This window comes from Sinocyclocheilus anshuiensis, unplaced genomic scaffold (assembly GCF_001515605.1).
Source record: "Sinocyclocheilus anshuiensis isolate Anshui unplaced genomic scaffold, SAMN03320099.WGS_v1.1 scaffold70, whole genome shotgun sequence".
NCBI classification, from domain to species: Eukaryota; Metazoa; Chordata; class Actinopteri; order Cypriniformes; family Cyprinidae; genus Sinocyclocheilus; species Sinocyclocheilus anshuiensis.
Window position 1 is genome coordinate 1,893,097 of NW_015542377.1, and position 7,892 is coordinate 1,900,988.

The window sequence follows — 7,892 nt, forward strand, 5'->3', positions numbered from 1 at the left end:
GAGTGTTTTGTCATTTTGTTCTAAGGCATTGTTAGAATTAATAAAAAGTTACCGGCCAACTGGTGAGTAACACTGTTTTATATACTCTCCAATGCTGATTTTTACTCATATTTGGCGCTTGGTGAGTGTTAATTTTAGGCCCTGGTTGCAGGTGTTTACCTACACCTATGATGGTAAAACTGGACTACAAGCACTGACTTGGGCACCAGTGACTCACAGTCACTCTGTTATTGCATGTATCTCAGCACACCATGAAACAGTTGCTAATTGCTTTCATATTACTAAGCATCCAGGCAATCTTGGGGTCCGTCCAAGACCACATTCAAGATGAGAAATACTGTGAGTCATGCATGCAACTTCCACTTTGAGGAGAGAACGAGAAACTACAAGCATATTCATGGTTAGTGCTTTTTTTGGGGGGGAAATAAAATAATAGACTCGGACACAAAGTGTTGACAGCAGTAAAAATTGAGAGGGTAATTTATTGCCTTCTGAGGATGGATTAATGTCATAATCTTGGTGAAAGATTCAGTGACCTGCTTCAAGTGTAATATACACTACGAGAGCAGAGTGTTTTCATTTCTCCACAAACCTGAGGGAGCTCCTGTCTAGATATTTTCAGTCAATAGGAAGAAGAGAAAAAAAGATTTCTAACTTCCCTGCTTCTTATGATCTTAGTCTTACATATGTATGTTTACTCAAAATAGAGTAGCAATCCAAAAAATTATTGCAACACTTGAAGTGCCACGATTCAATTTAGTCTGTGACCTAAACATAAGGTCATTAGCAGTTACACGAACGTGAACAAATCAGGCTTCAGTATCAGAGTAAACAGGAGTTTCCCTCAAAAGTGCCAGCGACGCAACGCTCGTTCCCTTATCTAAGGGAACCGAGATTACGTTAGTAACCAGAGAGTTTTATAGTGACTATAGAAAAAAAGCAAAGTGTGCCATTAATGTGGCCTGACTGCGCTATATTCAAAATCTTCTTAAACACATAAGAAAGCTTCAAGATCTCAAATGAAGCACATTTCACTACAAGAAGTAACTGGAAATTAAAAGATCTACAGCCTTTAAGCACTTTCATTTCTCATATTTTTTCCCACTGGCTAGTTGAAGGAAAATACTAACAATAGACTTGTCTTAAAAGCCTCAGTGTTTTGACGTGCTATAATACAGAAATGGATCAAACAAAATGTGCCTCCCATTTGACATCGGCAGTCCAGCGGTGCATGTCAGAAATAATAACTCAAAATGTCGGTAATAGGCCTGTTCACCCCATAAAGTGGAGCCAAATTTCATGCCAGGCCACAGATCCTGCTGAAGTTTTACAAATTGAATTATACAACAGAGCAGCATGCATGTAAATGCATGTCTGTATCAGTTTCAATAAATAGCTTCAGGTCCATTTAATATGGAATTTTTGTGCAAAATAGCTGTGAATGTTTGAATAGGTGTTTCTCAAAATGTTGAGTCTTGGTGGAATGATCACACACCTCGGAATAATCCACACAGACACTTTTATTTGTTAACTTTTCATTTTGTGTCCAACTATCTATACAGTATCATAAAAATAAAAGTAGGAAGGAGATGGAAGGAAAGGCAAAAAGAATGTTTAGTAAACATGTTTGATTGATTCAAATGACACAAACTGACTTGTACTGGTGTAAAATTAGTAGAATAATGAAAGTTTTACTCACCGCTGCCCCATTCACTTGACCTCATTCCTCTGTTTGGTTGAATAACTCATCTGCCAGTTTCCTAGTCCAGTAAATCTCTTTTGTTGTGAAGTGGGCTGTAAATCTAAAACCAGTCACACTCACTCCTGCTTCCTCTCTCTTCATTTCTTTGACCCAGTGGCTTTGCCTTTTTCACTTGTTGAAGTCAAAGTTTGCAGAAGTAAAAGACTGATCAGTCAGGCCAAATAATCAGACAATACTTGGCCATTTTTGAGGTAAACAGTGAACACTGTGAAAAAAATGGCCATGTATAATGCACATTTTACATACATTTTATTTTTTCTAACACTATTAAGTGAAATTTTATATATAAATACTTTGTAAATACAATATGTAAATAACATGTAAATATATGTAAAATGTTTTACATTTAATTTTAATTTAGTTTGTCAATTTTCTTTTAAGTTCTATTTCTATTATACTTTGGCCGTTGGCCACCCTGCACTCTAGGCATTATCATCATGAAATAAAATGACATGATATGACATAAAATAAGATCAAATAAAATAAAAAGTAAATCATATGAAAATAGATAAATAAAAAAACAATATAATATATTATATTATATTATAATATAATATAATCCATCTATATATCCCGTTTTCATTTGCATAAATTGAAATAAATTCAATTTAAGTCATAAATTAAAATTAAATTTAAACCTGAATAATGTCTATGTCACAGAGAAACACGGCTTTTCCTCAAAATGTAGAAAACAGTATAGTGCTGGTTTTGAAGAACATCCAAAAGGAAATGAAATAACTGTTGACGTGAAAATATGAAAGAGCTAGCTCAAACAGGTAAACTCAATTTTCCCCTCAACGCCATTTAAGATTTTGATCTGCTTCTGAGATACTCCACTGGGACTGGAGAAGACATTCCTGCTAAATATAAAATTTCCATCTAAGTGAGCCTTGATGAGATTCCTCTCTGCCACAGGCAAACACACAGTGAAGCCACATGAGCGGTGCTGTATTTCATAAACATGAAAGATACATGTAGGCTACAGTACACTGTAGTTTGTTGGAGACTATGGTCAGCGCATGTCATTGTTGAGGAAATTACATAAAGTAAAGTAATAGTCAGAGGTGATGGATAATCCCTTCAGCCTTAGTATTATCAAGACTTTTATGTTGCTGAAGATATCTGCTTCAGGGTGATTCACAGATCTATGGGGTCAGTCTTTGAGAGCAGTTAAGAGAGCAAAGGCTTCATAGTGTTTCCTCCGTGTATGCATAGCTGGGCAGAGGTCTCATAGGCCTCTGTGGCCTGTTTGACTTCCAATCACAAAGCAATAGGGAAATAAGGCTTTTATTTCAGGATTCCATGGTTGGTGTGGCCGGGTAAGTCATTTCTGCTTTGCCACAGAGTAAGAGAGCTAAAAAACTGTTAGCTGCCTGCATAAATGAGTGAAAAGGAAAGAGACAAAAACTGAACCGAAGGAAAAATAGATGTGGAGTTAATGGAGGAATACACAAAGCCAGCAATTGGGCTAACAGCTCCTCTTAAGAAAATATATTTTTTTAATGTTTCCAATTGAAAAAATATGATTTTTATTGAATATTGATGTAAATTTAAAAACAACTTGAATGAGTTTTCCTGTAGCACAGTTTTATGTTTTATGTGTGTGTGTCTGTGTTATGATATAGCATTACGATATAGCAATAAATAATATTTAAGTACATACTCAATCCAAATAACTACTCCATTCATCAACTGATGATTCAACAATCATCTATTATTTCAATTAAAAACAATTAAATTCAATTTGAAACTTCAGGTATTTCAAAACCTCTTCAATAAGTTTTTGTTTTGTTTTGTTTTAAGAACTTAAGAATTTAAGAATATTATTCTGTTTTTAGTAAATGAACATCATGGAGCTACAATCCTTCATTTCAACACCTCAGATTTTCTCTGCTGGCCTCTAACATAGCCTACCAACATTTAATAGTCCTTTGGCTTTTGTCCTGAAGTAACAGGGCAAACAGTGACTTGTGTTTAATTGTGACCCACTGGCATTGACAAGCATACAAAAAAACAGAGCCTAAACAAACGAAGATTTATTTAAAAGCTCTTTGTTTGACTGCAGCCTGTGGGTAAATGTCCGTAAAAGCGGAGAGGCCTCACTCTGGGTATTCTAATCCCCAACTACAACACAACAATTTAAAATGCTCAAGAGTGGCTGTCAGCGGATAATATTATTTTAACACAATCTTCACTAAATAAGAGGTTTATAAAAAAGAGTGGGACTCTCAAAACAAGACAGCAAGGACCTTTCTGATTTGTTTTATTTTGCATGTGAAGCGTTATTGTGGCTGAAGTCAGCTTGTTAAACTTAACTCACTTTAACAGAGCTAATCATCACATTTCTAGCTACTTACAGTAATTACCAAACAACAATCAAGAATCAAAAGCACTCAAAACATACTTAAAAAGCTTACTGGATCTCCTAAAGAGGCCAGTGTCTTTAATTAGATCAGAGGAAGAATGCCAAAAGATTTAGGCTTGTTTGAATATTACAAATAAATCCAAAATTGATAATCCGCCTATGAACTGAATGCTGCAATAGGGACATGTTATGCTAACATTGTTCAGTGTCTAAAATCCATAAAATTTAATTTCCTGAGCTCTGACTTGTACAGTTTTAACACTCCCAGCGTGTACATACACACATAAACACACATGTACGCATTGCATGAACTGAAAATGTAGTTAGCCTGACACTTCTCCTACTTGGGCCACTAACAGTGCAAGAAGCATTCAATCATTTCAGCGAAGTCAGAAATGATCACCTCTGCTCAAAGAAAACCCGACGGCCAGCTGGAGTCAGTAGATTTGCATATCTCAGGACACAAATGGCTTATTTTAATGTCCAAAGAGTAACAGCAATGACAAATATAAGGCCAAATACAATACCACTGATTTAAAGGGACCCAGTCAGATTTAAATTTAAACGCTAAAAAAAAAAAAACACTTAAACCAGCAAATTTGAGAAATGTTCCATATTGTGATATGAGGCTGAAGTGAGAGTGGGACATTTTGGAGCCCCAAAGTGTCAAATTTTAATTCCTTTACACCTTTCTCGTTCCATTTAGAACAGCTTGGGTAAACATCAGAACTCATGCCAGGGCTGAGCTGTCTATCAGCCTGAAAACTGTCAACTGGTCCTCAGTGTTCATGTCAAAGAAGTGCTAGGTACAGTGTAGCAAAGAACCAGCATTTGAAAAGACATGCATAAATTGAACAAAAACCTGATTAGACTGAAACCTCATAGGGAAACCACTGCCAAAGAATCCTTTACAAATGGCTTAATCAGCTATGAGTATGTGGGAGTATAGCAGCATTTTCAACACCCAAATGATGTTTTTCAAAGTAAGCCAAGCTTAGTAACATCCACTTCCATCACTCAATGTACTACTGCAATTTCAGAGCCAGATTTTGACTATACTAGGCCACATTATTTAGCCAAAAAAAAAAATGTTCCAAGACTGACAGCGAGACCGAATTATGAATGTACAAAGCGCTCCTCAGAGATAGAAACCTGACGCTGTCAAGACCAGCACTGTGGAGGAAAAGAGGGAAATCTCCCAGATGACTGATACTTTGCACATATATTTTCATTTTTAAAGCAAATATCAATCTCCGACTGAACAGGCAGTAAAGGTTAGGTATTTATGAGCTCACTGGGAGTGTGGCAGGTACAAAGGCCCAACTGTGGGCGGCAAGAAATTTGCCAGTCTTTATGCATTGAGGGTTAGTTGAGTCCTTAATACAACGTAAACAGGCTTTAGAGCTTTACTTTACGACACATTTACAGCTAAAATTAAAAAGCCATGTTTCATCATGCCCTCTAAAAAGAGAAATGTAGCGTATCCTGGCACATTACATTGGGCAGGCAAGGGAAAGTAATTATTTGATAAGTGTTGGCAGACGTCTGATCGCTTAGATAATCATAGCAGCTCATTTCCTATTATATTCACTGCAGACCTTTTGGCCTGTGATGTATATTACCATTAGCATTTTTCAGGCCAAGGACCAGAAAGACGAAGGTGGAGAAAGGTGGAAAAGACTTATCTAAATGTATCCACAAGCCATATAAAGATTGCGATTACTAAATACGGACAAAATGAAACAGATGCTGGTATCCACTTTGGATGATGAAAAATAATAAAATGTAATTTGTATTTTTTTAAACAAGCCATACAAACACAGTGAAAACAATAAATAAATAAGAAAAAAGATGATATCTGTCCAATTTTATGGATAAATATAATTGAGTTAATTAAGCAAACTGCCACCTAGACTATAATAATATTCTGCATTACTCTGATGTCCCTCCATATTTTTTATCAAGATAACAAGATCTTGATTTTCCCATCCATTTTGGGTGAAAATAAAATAAAATAAAATAAAATAAAAAATAAAGGCATGTAATGTGAAAGATATTTTTGTAAAAAAAAAAAAACATTGCAACAATGTTTCAAAAAGCAGGTTGCAAAAACAAGAACAATGATGTTCTAATCACTCTGATGTCACTGAAGCTGGATAATGAAACTGAATGGCTATAAACTCCGTCTATAAACCAGTTACTCCACCACAAACCAAAACAGAAAGACACAGACTAAGATCTTGAATCACACCATCACTAAAGACAAGTGAAAATACACAGATCATTCTCTGAGCTCATATCCAAGACCTAAACATCCAACTCTGACAGATGACTTACGCAAAAGATAGGGTAATAGAGAGCAATTACTCAAAGTGTTAAAACTGCTGGTAGGCTATATAATTCTCCCCACATTCTGTTTAATAAACAAGACAAGCCAAGTTTTTTAATCCAGCCAAAATTCTAAATTTAGTGATAAAAGATAAAATGCACAGTAATTTCTTGTGTTTGACACCTCAGTTTTAAATATTTATAACTCTGCAGAAAGAGCAGAGGAAAAAATACAACTTGTGATATAATACACACAAGCATCTCACATTAAATGGAGATTTATAAAGTCATACCAACAAAAAGCGAACAGTTCACAAGAGTTGCGTGGGTTTCATAAAGTTGGAGCATGTGGTTGGATGGGCATTCCTTCAACATCTATGAAGGTTTTTTTAAAGACGGGAGCCTTGAAGCTTGAGTAACTACTGTACACTTGAAGACCAGATTAGACCAATGAGTTTTACTACGACGAGTCAAATCCTCCCTCGTAGGCTTTTCTTGGAGGCAAAGTGGCTTTAGTGTCAACATCCAGTCTGGCAGTATAATGCACTGATAGAGTTCCACCCTAGTGATTTATAATCTACCAACTATTATTAAAACCAAAGACTGGATCATGGAAGCCGTCTGTTTCCATTTTGCCCACCACTCTCAAAAATATGACACAGCCAGATATATGTAGCGTAGTGTCTATAAAACTCCATCTGAAAAGGTTTAAATTTTGTGACAAAATATCCACGGATACTATCTAGAACAGATGGGAAAACTCTATTGCATTTATATCGACAAGGTGAAGTAAGCCACATATTGACAAAAAACTCATCCATCAGCTAAAAGGTCGAACTAACTCTAAGCCAAAACATAAAATGGAGTTCATGTCTCCCATCCTAAAGTACAGACATCCCGGCACAAAGCGGGAATCTGGAAAGAAATCTATTCAATCCACAGCACCAATGGTCTCAGTCAGTGCTTTAAGTTATAAATGAGGAGCAATTGTTAAAATTCCCCTCTGACAACTCAATGCAGAAAACTTTGCATGTCATGGACTACAGACACTCTATAACATTGAAGTCATAGTATCAAAGATATATTACTTGATTTGCTAGCAGGTTGTTGATTTGTCAGTAAAATTGGTCAAACACGGCGATATACTGTACTATAATGTAACTTAATCTGACAATTCAACTGAAATATTTTTAGTTGAAGTAATTCATTCTTAGGTTGAAATCTGATGAGCGCTTAATACAAGCTACATTTGTAAACTAAGTTTAACTGTTAATTTGCTTATTTAAAAATAAATGTCTTCAAATGTTAACACACACCAGTTATCAGAATTACCTCCAGAAGTGGTATATATGAAGTGGACATGAACATAAAATTTAATAATAATAATAATAATATATATATATATATATATATATATATATATATATATATATACTT